This window comes from Ranitomeya imitator, chromosome 3 (assembly GCF_032444005.1).
Source record: "Ranitomeya imitator isolate aRanImi1 chromosome 3, aRanImi1.pri, whole genome shotgun sequence".
NCBI lineage: Eukaryota > Metazoa > Chordata > Amphibia > Anura > Dendrobatidae > Ranitomeya > Ranitomeya imitator.
Window position 1 is genome coordinate 187,433,911 of NC_091284.1, and position 20,203 is coordinate 187,454,113.

Below are 20,203 nucleotides of genomic sequence, written 5' to 3' on the forward strand. Positions count from 1 at the left end.
AATTTACCAAATGGCTGCAATGAAACAAAGAGTGAAAATTTTTCAAGGCGTATGAATACTTTCCATATCCACTGTATATATATATATTTACATATATATATATATAATGCATATATATATAATGTCAATCATGAACATATCATCAGTGAAGACCCGTTGACAAAGAGCGGAGGAGTATCGCTGTCAGGAGTGGTCTGTGACCACTCTGAGATTGGTGCACACCAAACAGGTCAATAAGTGCTTAGTTCCATAAGAAAAAAGTCTTGGATAACCTCTAGAACTAAGAATAAAGCATAATCCAAGACCGTTTAAATGTCTTAAAATTCATGTATGAAAATTAAAATGACATTACATGAAATGGTATCTGTTATTTGTCTAATTAAATAGCAAATAAAGGCAACTTCTGGCTGATATAGTTGCATAGAATAGTACTACCACACAATCACTAAGACAAATAATAGCTCAGTAATACCACTTGTATGTAATGAGATTACAGACTGCATTTTCTGGGATTTTGACAGAATCCTCAAAACACACCTTGCCCTAATAATTTGATGTAGTCTCAGTGGAAAACACCATATTATGCTAAGCTGTTATGACTCATTTATACCTTACAGTAATACCAGTTTCACATGACTGAGAGAACTGTAGATCGGGAGCCGTAAGACTCACTGCCGTTCATATTTACTTATTTTTTTTATATGAAAAATTCTTCACAAAAATCCCACATTTAGAAAATTTGTGACAATGAATAGTTCTGGATCCCAGACCAGGACCTCCTGCTGTCCAGTCAAGAATATAGACAATGAGTACTTCTTTCTTGGTAATGGCTTTGGGTCCCAGCCACAACTCCTGGCAAAAATTATGGAATCACCGGCCTTGGAGGATGTTCATTCACTTGTTTAATTTTGTAGAAAAAAAGCAGATCACAGACATGGCACAAAACTAAAGTCATTTCAAATGGCAACTTTCTGACTTTAAGAAACACAGAAACACTAAAAGAAATAAAGAACAAAAAATGTGGTAGTCAGTAATGGTTACTTTTTTTTAGGCAAGCATAGAGGAAAAATTATGGAATCACTCAATTCTGAGGAAAAAATTATGGAATCATGAAAAACAAACAAAAAAACACTCCAAAACATCACTAGTATTTTGTTGCACCACCTCTGCCTTTTATAACAGCTTGCAGTCTCTGAAGCATGGACTTAATGAGTATCAAACAGAACTCTTCATCAATCTGGCTCTGACTTTCTCTGATTGCTGTTGCCAGATCAGCCTTGTCATGGACTATTTTCATCAACTTCTACCAAAGATTTTCAATTGGATTGAGATCCGGACTATTTGCAGGCCATGACATTGACCATATGTGTCTTTTTTCAAGGAATGTTTTCACAGTTTTTGCTCTATGGCAGGATGCATTATCATTATCCTGGCGCGGTCCCAGCATGTCCCATGGTCTCTGGCGCCCGCAGCTTTTCCTCTGTTCAGCGGTCACGTGGTACCGCTCATTAAAGTAATGAATATACCCCATAGGGGTGGGGCCGCATATTCATTACTGTAACGAGCGGTACCAGTGACCGCTGAACAGAGGAAGAAGCTGCCGGCTCCCGGAGACCACCTGTCCAGGAGAAGCTGCCAGGGACCGCGTCAGGAGCAGGTGAGTATTTCATATTCACCTTTCCCCGTTCCATCGCCGCTCCGTCTTCCGCGTCCTCAGCAGAGGGCACGATGACGTATTAGTGTGCGCGCCGCCCTCTGCCTAAACAGTCACTGCGGAGAGACGGGACGCTGAGGTGCAGCGGGCAGCAGCGAGAGGTGAGTATGTCATTTTTTTTTATTGCAGCAGAATTACATGTGGCACATTGTTATATGGAGCATCTTATGGGGCCATAATGAACTGTATGGAGCATTACATGTTGCACATTTTTATATGGAGCATCTTATGGGGCCATAATGAACTGTATGGAGCATTACATGTTGCACATTTTTATATGGAGCATCTTATGGAGCATTACATGTTGCACCTGCATATACAATGGGCTTCACATCCGGAAGAATGAGGCTTTGAATAGGCACGCAGAGGGCCTCCTCATATGTACGGGCATCTTGAACCATCCCACTCCACGCTGTGAAGCAAGGAACCTACATCTCGGTTGAGATCGCTCCTTTGTATATCTACGCAGTAATTGTTATCTGCTTCTATTTGACCTGCTTTGATGTGAAGCCCATTGTATATGCAGGCTGTAGGAGAGGCAGAGAAAAAAACACCTAAAGGTATTGTTTTACATAGTGTAAGCATCCAAAAGGAAAGGTGTCTTCTGTTCACCGTGCTAGAGCTTCGCAGCGCTCGGTAGGAGCGTCTGACAGTATCTGTACATTGTGTGTTATGCTTTTGGGTTTTTTTTTTGGGGGGGGCTGAGGGCTCTTTTAATAGATATAATTAAAAGTTATTTGTTATTTTTTATATGATTTAGCATCTTATGGGGCCATAATGAACAGTATGGAGCATTATATGTGGCACATTTTAACACTTACCCTACTGATGTCTCAATCAATTTTGCATTTATTGGTATCTATTTTTATTTTTGCAATTTACCAGTAGCTGCTGCATTTCCTACCCTAGGCTTATACTCAAGTCAATAAGTTTTCCCAGTTTTTTGTGGCAAAATTAGGGGTCTCGGCTTGTACTCGGGCCGGCTTATACTCGAGTATATACGATATATATATATATATATATATATATATATCTATATATATATATAGATATATATATATATATATCTATATATATATATATAGATATATATATATATCAGAAAAAAATGTGTCTGAATAAATTATAGCCACAAGCAAAACCTTGCAAAAAACAAATGAAAATTGTGGCTTCGTTTACATGCTTTGTATGAGGGAAGAGAGAAAACGTTTTAATTTTAGGAAAACAAACTGGAACATCTGTGCTGATTCCTGCCCCCTCAGTTTCTGATTTGGTTGCTAGGTGGTACCACACCTTTGTTGAGAGTGACATGTGTCTACTACAGTCCTGTTTTATTCCTGGGACTTTTGGTGCAGCTGGATCAGAAAGCTATGGGGCTAATTAGTTTTGATCACTTCTTTCTGAGGACCCTTGGTGGGGCTGTCTGCTATTTAAACTCCTGGGTCTCTGACTTCCACTGTTAGTCAATAGGTTCTACTTACCTGGCCTGTAGTGCTAGACCTTTCTGTATTGTTGTCTTCCTGATTTCTCACGTTTTCTGACTCTAGCTTGTATTTTGACCTTCCCATTGCTTTTCTAATTTTGTTTGTGACCTCTTGACGTTAACTGTGCATGGCTACCATTCTTGCCTTTGGCTTGCTCCAACAGTAAACGGCAGACTCTGTGGCCCCAGCCTAGGGGACCCTGTCTAATTGCAGATCACTGTACAGGGGTTAAAGTCTGAAGGCCACTGCAAACACCAGGATCTTATAAACTGAGTGGCTTGTAATAAGCCTGTAAATGAAGCTGTATTAACAGTTGTCACACTTCCCAATAAAACCTTATTTGCATCTATTCAGGACACATGCTTATGATCCTGCAGCTACATTTAATTTTCTCCCTTTGTGTTGGCAGAACAGTCTGAAGAATTAAAGGAGGAATATACAACCACAAAATCAATCTATAATCTGTGACCATGGAGGAATATACAACCACAAAATCAATCTATAATCTGTGACCATGGAGGAATATACAACCACAAAATCAATCTATAATCTGTGACCATGGAGGCACATAGGACTACATACAACCTGTAAACAGGAAATGGTGGGATATTTTTCATTAAGACTATTCTTATAACATCTCTTTTTTATTTATGGTACATTGGAAAAAATAGAATATATTTTTGGGTTCATTAGACTTATAATGTAATTATATTTTAGAAGCATATTACTTTACTGGAATTTTTCATATACCGATTTGATTTTTAATACTATTATATGGGTGCTTTTGATATAAGCACATAACAATGTATCGCAATACAAAACAATACTTGATGATAATTACTGAAAAAGATGCTTTAAATCTCCCAAGCTCATTAAAAGTTTGTGGACTGGCTGGACCAGTTTGACTGAAATTGAAATAGGTGGAAACCTAAAGTGACACAGTAGGATTAAACTTGTAATTCAAGGCATGTAATTACTGTACATCAGAATTACATAAAAAGAGAAGGAAGGTTTTCACCGTGAGAGAATTAGGGTGAAAAATGTAACTTTCCCTAATATTCATTGGTTAGCAATGTGAATTGTTTTCAATGTCATGAATTCAGTATATGTGTTTAATTTGTACATGCAATAAAGAAAAATAAAATTACACCAAAAATATTGCGTCAACCGTTTACTAATTACAGCCACTTTTTACATAGTACCTCCATTTTCACTAGCTCATAAGCGATAAGACAATTGACCGATAAACCATTCCTTGGACTTTGTGACCTGTTACATCATTCTTTCCTGAGATATCAATGAGAAAAAAAGGGTTTAGAGTTGATGCTATTGGGAATTTGCATTTGATAGCTGTGCATTGGATTTCTCAATATGTGGTCCAAAGTGGTGTCAATGCACGTGAAGGTGGCTATCGTTACTGGGAAAAATAAAACAAACATATCAGAGGTAGGACAGAGACTTTAGAAGTGGCCGAATGAACAATTTAATAAAAGAGGATTGCATCTAAAGGCCTAGATAAGCATGCAAGACATGTATACTCTATAAGTTCAGAAATGTTTTCCTTCATAGTTTAAAAGTTGAAAGAAGACAAGAGTCCATCAGGTTCAACCTATAACCTAATATACAAACAAACATATAATCTCCAACGTATGATAGATCCCCTAATTAGGGTTGAGCGACCTTGACCTTTTTAGAGTCGAGCCGTGTTTCGCGAAACCCGACTATCTTAGAAGTCGAGTCGAGTGGAATCGGCCGATTATCGCGAAAAGTCGGGTATCACCCGAAACACGAAATCCAATGCAAGTCAATGGGGGAGCATAGTCGGCAGTGAGTGGAGGCCAGAAAAACACCTACACTGCCCATTTTAATGGCAAAAACATCCATTCTTGTTAAAGAAGCTTGTCAATCGTAATTTACCTTATAATAATTGGAAGGCATTTGAAATTGGGGGTCATTTGGCTAAAGTTGTGGGGGGTAGGGCTGGTTCAAGTAATTAGTGGGCCCAGTAAATCTGGACCACGTCACAGCAGTGGAGCAGGGAGAGGTAAGTATTTCAACTTTGCAAGTGCTGTGATCCTGAGCAAGCAGGGGGGGCCCACTCGTTGGCATTGGCACTGGCACAGGGCCCCTCAAAGTACAGCGGTGTGTTTGCATGGCGGGGGCGCCTCCCACCGGCAGCAACACTTTTGCGTACTATGAGAGGCCCTGTGCCAGTGACGTCGCCAACTAGTATTCCTCCCCCCACCTGATGAAGGAACCTGCACTTTCATCTGCACCTTCCTCTTTGTCCCCGTGTAAGGTGGTATGGTATGCGGGAAGAGGAACCTGACTTTCAGCAGGGTCACAATCTTGCTGTGTAGCGTGCACGGGGAATTTTGCGTTATGGGTCAATGTACCAGCAGACTCATCTATCACTGGCTGGGCAATGGGCAGGATGAGGAGGAAACACAGATATAGGCCCAAAGAATAAAGTTGGCTAAATGCAGTTCAAAATTGGTAACACAGGACTAACCAGGGGGCATTGCAGTGGAGGACAACTGGAATGAGAGGCTGACACAGAGAGTAGGCCCAAATCAGTAAGTAGTCGAAATGCAGTTCAAAATTGGCAACCGTAGTAAACAGGCGGCACAGCTTTGTTCAGTGGAGGAGAACAGCAAGGAGTGGCAGTCACCGATAATAGGCCCCAACCCAACTAGTAGGCCAAATGCAGTCTAACATTAACAACTACTTAACGAGAGCCTGAAAATGGAATTTCAGGACAGGAAACCAGGAGAACAGCAAGGAGTGGCAGACACCGATAGTAGGCCCCAAACCAACTAGTACGCCAAATGCAGTTGTTCCGTTTAACCACAATTTAATGAGAGCCTGAAGATAGAAGTTCAGGAAAGGCAACCTGGAGAACACCTTGGAGTGTAACACACCATCTCTCTACACCCCATACCCAATTTGTAGGCCTAATGCAGCGTAGTTTCCAACAACTACTAAACGAGAGCATGAAGATCGAAGCATTGGCGAGGAAACCTGGGGAACACCTTGGAGTGGAACACACCATCTCTCTACACCCCATACCCAATTTGTAGGCCTAATGCAGCGTAGTTTCCAACAACTACTAAACGAGAGCATGAAGATCGAAGCATTGGCGAGGAAACCTGGGGAACACCTTGGAGTGGAACACACCATCTCTCTACACCCCATACCCAATTTGTAGGCCTAATGCAGTGTAGTTTCCAAGAACTACTAAACGAGAGCCGGAAGATCGAAGCTCAGGAAAGGCAACCTGGAGAGCACCTTGGAGTGGAACACACCATCTCTCTACACCCCATACCCAATTTGTAGGCCTAATGCAGTGTAGTTTCCAACAACTACTAAACGAGAGCATGAAGATCGAAGCATTGGCGAGGAAACCTGGGGAACACCTTGGAGTGGAACACACCATCTCTCTACACCCCATACCCAATTTGTAGGCCTAATGCAGCGTAGTTTCCAACAACTACTAAACGAGAGCATGAAGATCGAAGCATTGGCGAGGAAACCTGGGGAACACCTTGGAGTGGAACACACCATCTCTCTACACCCCATACCCAATTTGTAGGCCTAATGCAGCGTAGTTTCCAACAACTACTAAACGAGAGCCGGAAGATCGAAGCTCAGGAAAGGCAACCTGGAGAACACCTTGGAGTGGAACACACCATCTCTCTACACCCCATACCGAATTTGTAGGCCTAACGCAGTGTAGTTTCCAAGAACTACTAAACGAGAGCCAGAAGATCGAAGCTCAGGAAAGGCAACCTGGAGAACACCTTGGAGTGGAACACACCATCTCTCTACACCCCATACCCAATTTGTAGGCCTAATGCAGTGTAGTTTCCAACAACTACTAAACGAGAGCATGAAGATCGAAGCATTGGCGAGGAAACCTGGGGAACACCTTGGAGTGGAACACACCATCTCTCTACACCCCATACCCAATTTGTAGGCCTAATGCAGCGTAGTTTCCAACAACTACTAAACGAGAGCATGAAGATCGAAGCATTGGCGAGGAAACCTGGGGAACACCTTGGAGTGGAACACACCATCTCTCTACACCCCATACCCAATTTGTAGGCCTACTGCAGTGTAGTTTCCAAGAACTACTAAACGAGAGCCGGAAGATCGAAGCTCAGGAAAGGCAACCTGGAGAACACCTTGGAGTGGAAGACACCATCTCTCTACACCCCATACCCAATTTGTAGGCCTAATGCAGTGTAGTTTCCAAGAACTACTAAACGAGAGCCGGAAGATCGGAGCTCAGGAAAGGCAACCTGGAGAACACCTTGGAGTGGAACACACCATCTCTCTACACCCCATACCCAATTTGTAGGCCTAATGCAGTGTAGTTTCCAAGAACTACTAAACGAGAGCCGGAAGATCGGAGCTCAGGAAAGGTAACCTGGAGAACACCTTGGAGTGGAACACACCATCTCTCTACACCCCATACCCAATTTGTAGGCCTAATGCAGTGTAGTTTCCAACAACTACTAAACGAGAGCATGAAGATCGAAGCATTGGCGAGGAAACCTGGGGAACACCTTGGGGAGGCAGACACCGTTAGTAGGCCCTACCAAAGTTGTACCCCCAATGCAGTTTTAAAATTCCTAGAGGCTGAAAACAAGATTATTGACGCTCAGCTTTTTTCAAAGGAACACAGCTGAATTGAGTGGCGCAGACAGACACAGGTAGTAGGACTTAACCCAAAAATGTGGCTCACTGCAGCTTAAAAAAGTTACAGGGGTACACAAGCAGCAGTGCTCTGGGCAGTGGAGGACAATTTCAATAGTGGACCGCAGACAGACTTTGTACGCCTACTATTAAAAAAAGGATGCTCAATGCAATTAAAAATAGGTTCCAGGGGTCCACGGGCAGCAGTGGTGTGGTCAGTGGACGAGTATTGGAAGGAGGGACCGCAGACAGGCGTAGTAGGCCTAACATAACAAAATTAGGCTGTAGACACTGTAAAATTGGTTCCAGGGGTACACGGGCAGCAGTGGTGTGGTCAGCGGAGGAAAATTGGAATTAGGGACTGCAGACAGACTTTGTAGGCTGTCCCCTGTGGACCATGCATCCAACACATTAACCCAGTGCGCCGTAATGGACACGTAACTTTTTGTGGACATGCCTACTGGTCCAGGCGTCTCTTGTCAGGTGCACCTTTCTACTGTTTGATTGCCTGAGTGCTATGACAATGAAGACTTTTTCATGCCGGTGGAGGGCTGGGATGGCTTTTCTCGCAAAAGAAATGTCGACTGGGTAGCTTGAACCGTTGCACAGCGTAGTTCATCTGGGCTTTCTAAATATAAAACAAAGAAAAAAAGGAGGCTACATGCACTTTCAGCTGGGTTCCAGGGGTACACGGCCAGCATTGGTCTGGTCAGTGGAGAACTATTGGAAGGAGTGACCGCAAACAGGCATCGAAGGCCTAACATAATAACACATTGCTGTTGGCAATTTTAAATTGGTTCCAGGGGAACACGGGCAGCAGTGGCCTGGTCAGTGTAGTAGTAGTAGAAAGAATGGACCGCAGACAGGCATCGAAGGCCTAAAATATAAAAATTGGGCTGGCTGTAGGCAATTTTAAATTGGTTCCAGGGGTATACGGGCAGCAGTGGTGTGGTCAGTGGAGGCCTAGTGGAAGGAGTGACCGCAGACAGGCATCAAAGGCCTAACAATAATAACACATTGCTGTTGGCAATTTTAAATTGGTTCCAGGGAAACACGGGCAGCAGTGGCCTGGTCAGTGTAGTAGTAGTAGAAAGAACGGACCGCAGACAGGCATCGAAGGCCTAAAATAAAAAAATTGGGCTGGCTGTAGGCAATTTTAAATTGGTTCCAGGGGTACACAGGCAGCAGTGGTGTGGTCAGTGGAGGCATATTGTAAGGAGTGACCGCAGACAGGCATCGAAGGCCTAAAATAATAACACATGGCTGTAGGCAATTTTAAATTGGTTCCAGGGGTACACGGGCAGCAGTGGTGTGGTCAGTGGAGGCCTAGTGGAAGGAGTGACCGCAGACAGGCATCGAAGGCCTAAAATAATAACACATGGCTGTAGGCAATTTTAAATTGGTTCCAGGGGTACACGGGCAGCAGTGGCCTGGTCAGTGTAGTAGTAGTAGAAAGAATGGACCGCAGACAGGCATCGAAGGCCTAAAATAAAAAAATTGGGCTGGCTGTAGGCAATTTTAAATTGGTTCCAGGGGTACACGGGCAGCAGTGGTGTGGTCAGTGGAGGCCTAGTGGAAGGAGTGACCGCAGACAGGCATCGAAGGCCTAAAATAATAACACATGGCTGTAGGCAATTTTAAATTGGTTCCAGGGGTACACGGGCAGCAGTGGTGTGGTCAGTGGAGGCCTAGTGGAAGGAGTGACCGCAGACAGGCCTCGAAGGCCTAAAATAAAAAAATTGGGCTGGCTGTAGGCAATTTTAAATTGGTTCCAGGGGTACACGGGCAGCAGTGGCCTGGTCAGTGTAGTAGTAGTAGAAAGAACGGACCGCAGACAGGCATCAAAGGCCTAAAATAAAAAAATTGGGCTGGCTGTAGGCAATTTTAAATTGGTTCCAGGGGTACACGGGCAGCAGTGGTGTGGTCAGTGGAGGCATAGTGGAAGGAGTGACCGCAGACAGGCTTCGAAGGCCTAACATAACAAAAATGTCAATACAATGGTATTGTCAGTGGCAGGCATTGAAGGATGTCAGCGCATAGACTAAACATTGGTGGAGCTGTGAGATAATTTTGCAAGTGGTAGAGCACTGTTTGAGCTGGGGGGGGAACTGTCTTGTGGCCGGCGGTACAGGCCCAGGGCCCCTCATATTACAACGGTGTGTCTGACGTTGAGTGCGCACCACCACCGCCAGAGACACTTTATTGTACTAGGAGGGACCCAGTGGCAGTGCCGTCGACCAAAAGCGGGCACACTCACCTCTTCAGACAAACAGCACTCTCACGGGTGCTGTCGCCAAGTGTCGATACCACGGCCCCGTGTGGGGAGTTTGGCCATTTAGTGAGGTGTAAACATGTCGTATGCTGGACAATCAGGTGCAGAAAATTACGAGATTGGAAAAGGCATTCAGAATAGTCCACAGGCAAGACCTTTTCATAGGAAAGCTAGGTGTCAGCCGGGCAAGGTGGGGCAAAAGATTTCGAAATCCAGTTGTGGTTCATTTTAATGAAGGTTAGATCATCTACATTTTGGGTAGCCAGACGAGTCCTTTTTTCTGTTAGTATTGAACCTGCAGCACTGAATACTCTTTCTGATAGGACACTAGCTGCCGGGCAAGCAAGCTCCTGCAATGCATATTCTGCCAATTCTGGCCAGGTGTCTAATTTGGATGCCCAGTAATCAAATGGGAATGACGGTTGAGGGAGAACATCGATAAGGGATGAAAAATAGTTTGTAACCATACTGGACAAATGTTGTCTCCTGTCACTTTGAATTGATGCTGCAGTACCTGTCCTGTCTGCGGTCATAGCAAAATCACTCCACAACCTGGTCAGAAAACCCCTCTGGCCAACGCCACTTCTGATTTCTGCCCCTCTAACTCCTCTGGTCTGATGGCCCCTGCAGCTCGTGTGAGAACGATCACGGGCGCTGTGTGCAGGGAATGCCAGAAGCAAACGGTCAACAAGAGTTGATTGTTTGGTTGCTAATATTAGTTCCAAGTTCTCATGTGGCATTATATTTTGCAATTTGCCTTTATAGCGAGGATCAAGGAGGCAGGCCAACCAGTAATCGTCATCGTTCATCATTTTAGTTATGCGTGTGTCCCTTTTGAGGATACGTAAGGCATAATCCGCCATGTGGGCCAAAGTTCCAGTTCTCAAATCTGCGGTTGTGCTTGGTTGAGGGGCAGTTTCAGGCAAATCCACGTCACTTGTGTCCCTCCAAAAACCAGAACCCGGCCTTGCCGCGCCACCAATTTCCAGTGGCCCCGGAAAAGCTTCCTCATTAAAAATATAATCATCCCCATCATCCTCCTCGTCCTCCTTCTCCTCTTCGCCCGCTAACTCGTCCTGTACACTGCCCTGGCCAGACAATGGCTGACTGTCATCAAGGCTTTCCTCTTCCTCAGCTGCAGACGCCTGATCCTTTATGTGCGTCAAACTTTGCATCAGCAGACGCATTAGGGGGATGCTCATGCTTATTATGGCGTTGTCTGCACTAACCAGCCGTGTGCATTCCTCAAAACACTGAAGGACTTGACACATGTCTTGAATCTTCGACCACTGCACACCTGACAACTCCATGTCTGCCATCCTACTGCCTGCCCGTGTATGTGTATCCTCCCACAAAAACATAACAGCCCGCCTCTGTTCGCACAGTCTCTGAAGCATGTGCAGTGTTGAGTTCCACCTTGTTGCAACATCTATGATTAGGCGATGCTGGGGAAGGTTCAAAGAACGCTGATAGGTCTGCATACGGCTGGAGTGTACGGGCGAACGGCGGATATGTGAGCAAAGTCCACGCACTTTGAGGAGCAGGTCGGATAACCCCGGATAACTTTTCAGGAAGCACTGCACCACCAGGTTTAAGGTGTGAGCCAGGCAAGGAATGTGTTTCAGTTGGGAAAGGGAGATGGCAGCCATGAAATTCCTTCTGTTATCACTCACTACCTTGCCTGCCTCAAGATCTACAGTGCCCAGCCACGACTGCGTTTCTTTCTGCCCAAACACTTCATAGCCAATACAGCCTGCTGACGTTTGCCAGTAGCTGCCCCATAATGGGAGACCTGGTGTGCAACAGTGGCAGCTGCGGATGGAGTGGTTGTGCGACTGCGGTCTGTGGACGAGCTCTCGCTTCTGCAGGATGACGAAGAGGAGGAGGAGGGGGTGCGAACGGCTACAGCCAACTGTTTCCTAGACCGTGGGCTAGGCAGAACTGTCCCAAACTTGCTGTCCCCTGTGGACCCTGCATCCACAACATTCACCCAGTGTGCCGTGATGGACACGTAACGTCCCTGGCCATGCCTACTGGTCCATGCATCTGTTGTCAGGTGCACCTTTGTGCTCACAGATTGCCTGAGTGCATGGACGATGCGCTCTTTAACATGCTGGTGGAGGGCTGGGATGGCTTTTCTGGGAAAAAAGTGTCGACTGGGTAGCTCGTAGCGTGGTACAGCGTAGTCCATCAGGGCTTTGAAAGCTTCACTTTCAACTAACCGGTAGGGCATCATCTCTAACGAGATTAGTCTAGCTATGTGGGCGTTCAAACCCTGTGTACGCGGATGCGAGGCTAAGTACTTCCTTTTTCTAACCATAGTCTCATGTAGGGTGAGCTGGACTGGAGAGCTGGAGATCGTGGAACTAGCGGGGGTGCCGGTGGACATGGCAGACTGAGAGACGGTGGGAGATGGTATTGTTGCCGCCGGTGCCCTAGATGCAGTGTTTCCTACTACGAAACTGGTGATTCCCTGACCCTGACTGCTTTGGCCTGGCAAAGAAACCTGCACAGATACTGCAGGTGGTGCGGAAAATGGTGGCCCTACACTGCCGGAAGGGATGTTGCGTTGCTGACCAGCTTCATTGGCCGAGAGTACTACAACCTTAAGGGACGTTTGGTAGTTAGTCCAGGCTTGCAAATGCATGGTGGTTAAATGTCTATGCATGCAACTTGTATTGAGACTTTTCAGATTCTGTCCTCTGCTTAAGGTAGTTGAACATTTTTGACAGATGACTTTGCGCTGATCAATTGGATGTTGTTTAAAAAAATGCCAGACTGCACTCTTTCTAGCATCGGATACCTTTTCAGGCATTGCAGACTGAGCTTTAACCGGATGGCCACGCTGTCGTCCAACAGGTTTTGGCTTTGCCACGCGTTTTGGGCAAGATACGGGCCCGGCAGATGGAACCTGTTGCGATGTTGATGCCTGCTGCGGCCCCTCCTCCTCCGCTTCAGAACTGCTGCCGCCTGCACCCTGTTCCCCCAATGGCTGCCAATCGGGGTCAAGAACTGGGTCATCTATTACCTCTTCTTGTAGCTCGTGTGCAACTTCGTCTGTGTCACCGTGTCGGTCGGTGGTATAGCGTTCGTGATGGGGCAACATAGTCTCATCAGGGTCTGATTCTTGATCATTACCCTGCGAGGGCAATGTTGTGGTCTGAGTCAAAGGACCAGCATAGTAGTCTGGCTGTGGCTGTGCATCAGTGCACTCCATGTCAGATTCAACTTGTAATGGGCATGGACTGTTAACTGCTTCACTTTCTAAGCCAGGTACGGTATGTGTAAAGAGCTCCATGGAGTAACCCGTTGTGTCGCCTGCTGCATTCTTCTCTGTTGTTGTTTTTGCTGAAGAGGACAAGGAAGCGACTTGTCCCTGACCGTGAACATCCACTAACGACGTGCTGCTTTGACATTTACCAGTTTCACGAGAGGAGGCAAAAGAGCTAGAGGCTGAGTCAGCAAGATAAGCCAATACTTGCCCTTGCTGCTCCGGCTTTAAAAGCGGTTTTCCTACTCCCAGAAAAGGGAGCGTTCGAGGCCTTGTGTAGCCAGACGACGAACCTGGCTCCACAGCTCCAGACTTAGGTGCAATATTTTTTTTCCCACGACCAGCTGATGCTCCACCACTACCACTACCCTCATTACCAGCTGACAATGAACGCCCCCGGCCACGACCTCTTCCACCAGACTTCCTCATTGTTTTAAAAACGTAAACAAACTAACGGTATATGTTGCTGTCACACAACTTACACGGTGAGCTATAACTTCAGTATGATTTAGCTACCCCTTTACAGGTGAGTGAGACCACAACGAAAATCAGGCACAATGTTACACACTCTGTTGTTGGTGGCAACAAATGAGAGAGATGCCACACACGCTGGACTGTCACTGAAGCACAAATGTAAATATTAATCTCCCACTGATTTTTTATTTTTTTTTTTTCAGGGAGACTTTAGGAAAAAAAAATAATAGAATAAAATGATTTTTTCAGGAAGAATTTAGAAACCAAATAAAATAAAATGATTTTTTCAGGGAGAATTTAGAAAACAAATAAAACAAAAAAAGGCTTTCTATGGCCCACTGAGTGAGAGATGACGCACACAGGAGTCAGGAGTGGCACACAAGCCCAGAGGCCAATATTTATCTCCCACTGATTGATGTAGTGATTTTTTCAGGTAGATTTTGGAACCCAAATCAAGCTAAAAAAATAATAGGCTTTCTATGGCCCACAATTGGAGAGAGAGAGAGAGATGGCACACCCAGGAGTCAAGACTGGCACACAAGCAGAAAGGGCAATATTAATCTCCCACTGATTTTTTTTTTTTTTTTTTTTTTTCAGGGAGACTTTAGGAAAAAAAAATAATAGAATAAAATGATTTTTTCAGGAAGAATTTAGAAACCAAATAAAATAAAATGATTTTTTCAGGGAGAATTTAGAAAACAAATAAAACAAAAAAAGGCTTTCTATGGCCCACTGAGTGAGAGATGACGCACACAGGAGTCAGGAGTGGCACACAAGCCCAGAGGCCAATATTTATCTCCCACTGATTGATTTATTGATTTTTTCAGGTAGAATTTAGAACCCAAATCAACCAAAAACATAAATAGGCTTTCTATGGCCCACTATTTGTGAGAGAGATGGCACGCTCAGGACTGGCACACAAGCCCAAAGGCCAATATTAATCTCCCTTTTTTTTTTCAGGGAGAATTTATAAAACCAAAAAAAAATAAATAAATAGGCTTTCTATGGCCCACTATTTGTGAGAGAGATGGCACGCTCAGGACTGGCACACAAACCCAGAGGCCAATATTAATCTCCCACTTTTTTTTTGTTCCAGTGAAAATTTATAAACCCAATGAAAAAAAATAATAAATAGGCTTTCTATGGCCCACTATCTGAGAGAGAGAGATGGCACGCTTAGGACTGGCACACAAGCCCAAAGGCCAATATTAATCTCCCTTTTTTTTTTCAGGGAGAATTTATAAAACCAAAAAAAAATAAATAAATAGGCTTTCTATGGCCCACTATTTGTGAGAGAGATGGCACGCTCAGGACTGGCACACAAGCCCAGAGGCCAATATTAATCTCCCACTTTTTTTTTTTTTGTTCCAGGGAAAATTTATAAACCCAATAAAAAAAATAATAAATAGGCTTTCTATGGCCCACTATCTGAGAGAGAGAGATGGCACGCTTAGGACTGGCACACAAGCCCAAAGGCCAATATTAATCTCCCACTGATTGATTTATTGATTTTTTCAGGTAGAATTTAGAACCCAAATAAAGCAAAAAAAAAAAAAAATGGGCTTTCTATGGCCCACTGAGTGAGTGATGATGCACACAGGAGTCAGGAGTGGCACACAAGCCCTGAGGCCAATATTTTTCTCCCACTGATTGATGTAGTGATTTTTTCAGGTAGATTTTAGAACCCAAATCAAGCAAAAAATTAAATAGGCTTTCTATGGCCCACTGACTGAGAGATGGCACACACAGGAGTCAAGAGTGGCACACAAGCCCTGAGGCCAATATTTTTCTCCCACTGATTGATGTAGTGATTTTTTCAGGTAGATTTTATAACCCAAATCAAGCAAAAAAATAAATAGGCTTTCTATGGCCCACTGAGTGAGAGATGGCACACACAGGGATGGCACTCTAGCAGAAATGTCAATCTTAATCTCCCACAAAAAAAAAAAAAAAAAAAAAACAGGGAGTGTCCAACAATTACTATCTCCCTGCAGTAATCTCAGCCAGGTATGGCAGGCAGCAATAAGGAGTGGACTGATGCACAAATTAAATAAAAAGTGTGGACAAACAAAAAAGATAGCTGTGCAGAAAGGAAGGAACAAGAGGATTTGTGCTTTGAAAAAAGCAGTTGGTTTGCACAGCGGCGTACACACAGCAATGCAGCTATCAGGGAGCCTTCTAGGGCAGCCCAATGAGCTACAGCGCTGAGGAAAAAAAAAAAAATGTAGCTTCCACTGTCCCTGCACACCGAAGGTGGTGTTGGGCAGTGGAAATCGCTACAGCACAAGCGGTTTGGTGGTTAATGGACACTGCCTAACGCTATCCCTGCTTCTGACGAAGCGGCAGCAACCTCTCTCTAAGCTCACATCAGCAGCAGTAACATGGCGGTCGGCGGGAACGCCCCTTTATAGCCCCTATGACGCCGCAGACAGCAAGCCAATCACTGCAATGCCCTTCTCTAAGATGGTGGGGACCAGGACCTATGTCATCACGCTGCCCACACTCTGCGTTTACCTTCATTGGCTGAGAAATGGCGCTTTTCGCGTCATTGAAACTCGACTTTGGCGCGAAAGTCGCGTACCGCATGGCCGACCCCGCACAGGGGTCAGATCGGGTTTCATGAACTTTTGAAAATGAACGACCCGTTTCGCTCAACCCTACCCCTAATGATTAGATGAAACAAGCGTCACAACACCTTTATGACAGTAAACTAATCTCAAAATGTAAACCACTGGTAACAGTCAAGTGCACAAAAGGCTGATTAGACTAGATGATCAGATGTCATCTAAAAAAGCTGCTGAGTTCTGAAATCATATTCTCTTATTACAATGCTACAACAACATTAATGGTGGATGTCGGGTGCTAGTGTATATAGCAAGTCTGCTCCATACATGGTGGTGGCATTATATGAGACTGAGAGCTACTGATGTGGTACCTTTCCAGCCAGGGGTTTGTTGAAGGCTTTGGCTGCCGACATTCACGCCAGTGACTGTCTGTCCGCAGTCTCTAACATCATGTCCGCTCTCTATCTGAAACTCAACCTCTCAAAAAACTTAACTTCTTCTGCTCCCGCCATCTACCAACTTCCCTAAATCTGACATTTCCCTCTCCGTATGTGGCACCATAATAACACCCCGGCAGCAGGCACGCTGTCTGGGTGTTATATTTGACTCTGATCTCTCCTTCACATCCCATATACAATCTCTTGCCCGCTCGTGCCGCTTACACCTAAAGAACATCTCTAGAATCCGCCCTTTTTGTCACCATGAAAACAACAAAAACCCTCACTGTCACCCTGATCCACTCCCGCCTGGACTACTGCAATTCTCTATTAATTGGCCTCCTCCTCACTCGACTTCCCCCTCTCCGTCTATCCTTAATGCAGCAGCCAGGGTTATTCATCTGGCTAATCAGTATTCAGATGTGCCTGCTCTTTGCCAGTCATTACACTGGCTGCCCATTCATTACAGCATACAATTCAAAGTACTTGTTCTCACCCACAAAGCTCTACACAGTGCAGCACACCCTTACAGCTCCTCCCTCATTTCTGTCTATTGGCCTAACCTACCGCTGCGCTCTGCAAACGACTTTTGACTAACCTCTGCTCTAATCCATACCTCCCACTCCCGACTCCAAGACTTCTCCTATGCTGCGCCAATCCTCTGGAATGCTCTACCCCAAGATATTAGGACCATCCACAATTTGCATAGTTTTAGGCGCTCCCTCAAAACACATTTGTTCAGAGTGACCTATCACGTTCCCTAATGAAAGTCATTTTATGTTTGTGTGTGTAGCCCATTCACTATCTCCATCTACCCCCCACCCCCTGAAGATGGCTGGACCATCATTGTAAATACATCATTGTAAATACACACCTGTGCTTTGTATCTCCCCCACCTCATTGTAGATTGTAAGCTCTCACGAGCAGGGTCGTCTTATTTTGCTTTAATTATTGTATTGTTAACGTTGTTACTTATGACTGTTGTGTTTGAAATTGTTAAACTGTAAAGCGCTGCTGAATATGTTGGCGCTATATAAATAAAGATTATTATTATTTAATGATTATTAAGGAAACAAAAAACTTACCGGTAATAACGAAAATTAATACTGACTCCATCAAGAAGGTGTTAAAGTGTTTTTTTCAGCAGCCTTAAGAATTGCTGGATCACACTCCTGTAAATGCAATATATGGTAATCTTCTCTATTTTTCATCTGTTAAGTTTTGCATGATGTTTGTTTTGTTGTTTTCACTTTAGTTGCTATCATATCCTGACATAGTATAACTGCAGAGACGGGGAAGGAGATAAGTGGCATCACTTATCTTATTAGAAACAAAGGTTCTGATCAACTGCTGACAAAAGCAAAAGATGAGAAACCCTGTAAGATAGAATTTATTTTAATGAAATAAATATTATCCATCTATCTATGTATCTATATATCGTAAATCTAAAACAGACAAGGTATTTTGTTTGGAAATAACAGTGTTCATCTGGTATGACCGAGCCATGACGCATACAGTATTCTTCAGCTCTATCCTTAAATAACCGCTCCAAGATCTAAGATATCTAAATAAGTATGTGTCAGCATTTGTGGCATGAACATCTTTACATTCTGCTATTCGGAGGGCCCTTAAGGTTATAATGCTGTGTAGAGACTCTAGGACTGTGTGGAGAGCAACTTTAGTTACAGAGAAACAATATCTTATACATTGTGTGTATACCGGGGTATGGACATGTAGCACCCATAACAATGCTAGGTACTTGTGGAAACCACCGATCTACAAAGCCAGGTAGATAATCGACTCAAAAACTGATTTCAGAAAAAATCTGATATTTGTTTGAACCCTTTGAATCCATCCTTTTATTTAAAAAAAATATATAAAAAATCTAAAGTTAGGGATGGAAACTCACATGGTAAGTTCCCCATTGCTGCTCCTGTGTCCCCTCATTGCTGACGTATACTGCATGATGATTGGCTGCAGCAGTCACATGCAACTGGATTTCCAACACTAAAATGGCATCAATATTATATTAATTTTTCAGAGCTTTTCAAGTATGCTCTTATACTGCATAAACGTTCCACTAGTTAAGCCATAATACAGCACATGCAATGTGCTAATTACCCCAAAGTAGTCATTGTGGCCATTAATGTGCATAGTGAGGCAGTGCAGGCAATAATCATGGCCGGTGCTGTTATGCTCTGCTTGCTGAGCATTGGCAGTAAAACGAGGTATACCCTGACGTTTATGTAAAGTAAGAAATGCAATAATGGGTCCACATGTAATAAAGCAAATGCAGAATCATGCTGACTGCAATACGGAGTACAATAAATTCCTACATTGCGCTGCCAATGTCCTATTTGTTTAACCTGTCACTCACATGTGATTAATACTATAATGAGGTTTAATGCTGTGAGAGACAATAGTAACTATATCTTGGTACAGTGATTGGTTCTACATGATTATGGCTTATTGTGACTATTAAATCCAGGCAATTCCTGTTCATGCAAAATAAAATTAATATCCACAAAGCAAATTTCTCAATGTATTTATCCTGGGAGACGGTAAGACATCAGTAAGCAGGCACAAGGAAAATAAAAAAGAATACAACCAGTAGCACAAGATAAAGGTAAGTAACAAGAATTCAGGAAGTTAGGATGGACATGAAATGTATAACTTGATAAGAATGCAGAAGGGAGTGATTGAGTGATATAACAAGATACATTTGCTGCTTGTACTGAAACATGACAAACCCAAGCAATGAAAAAGATACTGTTCTCACTAATGCCATTGTATGTAACATAAAATTCTGTACGGAGGTGGAATACAACTGCAAATTTATTAGACAGAAGAATACATGCAATTTTAAAGTTATATGGATATTTATTTCAAACCTAGGCTATCTTCTTTTGCTCTCTATAAACCACCAATATTGGACAAACCACCAACAGATTTGTAGTAGAACTGTGTATGGGGCACATAGCTCTAGTAGAACAGTGTATGGGGCACATAGCTCTAGTAGAACTGTGTATGGGGCACATAGCTCTAGTAGAACAGTGTATGGGGCACATAGCTCTAGTAGAACTGTGTATGGGGCACATAGCTCTAGTAGAACAGTGTATGGGGCACATAGCTCTAGTAGAACAGTGTATGGGGCACATAGCTCTAGTAGAACTGTGTATGGGGCACATAGCTCTAGTAGAACAGTGTATGGGGCACATAGCTCTAGTAGAACAGTGTATGGGGCACATAGCTCTAGTAGAACTGTGTATGGGGCACATAGCTCTAGTTG